The sequence below is a fragment of the Microtus ochrogaster genome, chromosome 5 (genome assembly GCF_000317375.1).
Source record: "Microtus ochrogaster isolate Prairie Vole_2 chromosome 5, MicOch1.0, whole genome shotgun sequence".
In the NCBI taxonomy this organism is placed as follows: Eukaryota; Metazoa; Chordata; class Mammalia; order Rodentia; family Cricetidae; genus Microtus; species Microtus ochrogaster.
Window position 1 is genome coordinate 92,375,138 of NC_022012.1, and position 1,683 is coordinate 92,376,820.

Here is a 1,683-nt window from a genome sequence, read left to right on the forward strand (position 1 = left end):
AAAATAATATATATGTGAACAAAATAATATGGAACTCTTTCTGAATATGTTAGTTTCACAAAATAGTAGGTGAACTCTATAAATAAATATATATATGAACAAAATAATATATATGCGAACAAAATAATATGGAACTCTTTCTGAATATGTTAGTTAGTTTCACAAAATAATAGGTGGCTGTGGAGATATTTTGTTTGTACTGTAACAAGCAAAACTTGCCTGAGGATCAGAGTGGGAAGCTAAACCACTAGTTAGCCATAGAGGCCAGGCAGTGATGGCACACACCTTTGATCCCAGCATTCAGGAGGCAGAGGCAGACGGATCTCTGTGAGTTCGTGTTCATGGCCACCCGGTAGGAGACTGATCCAGTCTCAAAGAGAAACAGAGCAGGGTGGTAGTGGTTCACACCTTTAATCCCAGCACTTGGGAATCACAGGCCTTTAATCTCAGCACGGGGAGGTGGAGACAGGAAGGGATATGGCTGGGCAGAGAAAGGAATATAAGGAGGGAGGAGACAGGAGCTCAGGGCATTAAGTCTGAGGACTTGCAGAGACAGGATACCCCATTCAGTCTGAGGATTTCATACAGGTGAGAACTAGTGTCTGGCTGCTCTGCTTCTCTTTCAGCTTTCATATCTGACTCTGTTTTTTATTATTAAGACCAATTTGAATTCACACTACAGGTGACACTTAAAATCTTTCAATTACATATTATAATTTAATATTTATTTTGTTTTATGTATGTAAGTATTTTGCCTTCATGTATTATGTGTACCACACGCATGCCTAGTGCCAGGAGAGGGCAGAGAGATGTTGGATCTCCTGGATTTGGAGTTATAGAATCATTGTGGGCTTCCATGTGAGTGCTGAGAACCAAACCTGGGTCTTCTGCAAGAGCAACCAGTGCTCTTAGCCCACTATCTCAGGCCCCAAAGAGACCCTATGTGAATAATAATAACTTGAAAATTTAAAATATATATGCTATAATTTGAAATATATATGATCTATTTTAAGTTTGCATATAATAAAAATTTAAAAATATATAATATATATTTTAAATTTTCAAATTATATTATCATTCAGATAGAGTCTCACACTGCAGCCCACACTGCCCTGGACCGCACTGTTCAAATCATGCTAGTCTGGAATTTCCTATGTAGCTCAAGCTGGCCTTGAACTTGAAGATCTCTTGTTCCAGTCTCCTGAGGACTGGAGTTGAGCTGCCCCAACATACTGCATCATTTGCCCCCCTTTTTAATTCAATTGCATAGCAGCTTTTTTTGGGGGGGGGTCTTAGTTAGGGTTTCTATTGCTGTGAAGAGACACCATAACCACAGCAACTCTTATCAAGGAAAAGATTTAATGGGGTGGCCTTGCTTACAGTTTCAGAGGTTCAGTCCGTTATCATCATAATGTGGAGAGCAATGGTGGCAGACAGGCAGACATGGTGGTGGGTGAGAGTCCCACATCTTACAGGCAACAGGAAGTTGACTGGTACACCGGGCAGCATCCTGAGCACAGGAAACCTCAAAGCCCGCTGCCACAGTGACACACTTCCTCCAGCAAGGCCACACCCACTCCAACAAAGCCACACCTCCTAATAGTGCCACTCCCTGTGAGATTGAGGGGGGACTTACATTCAAACTACCAGTATTTGTGATATTTCTTTACCACTTAGTTTAAA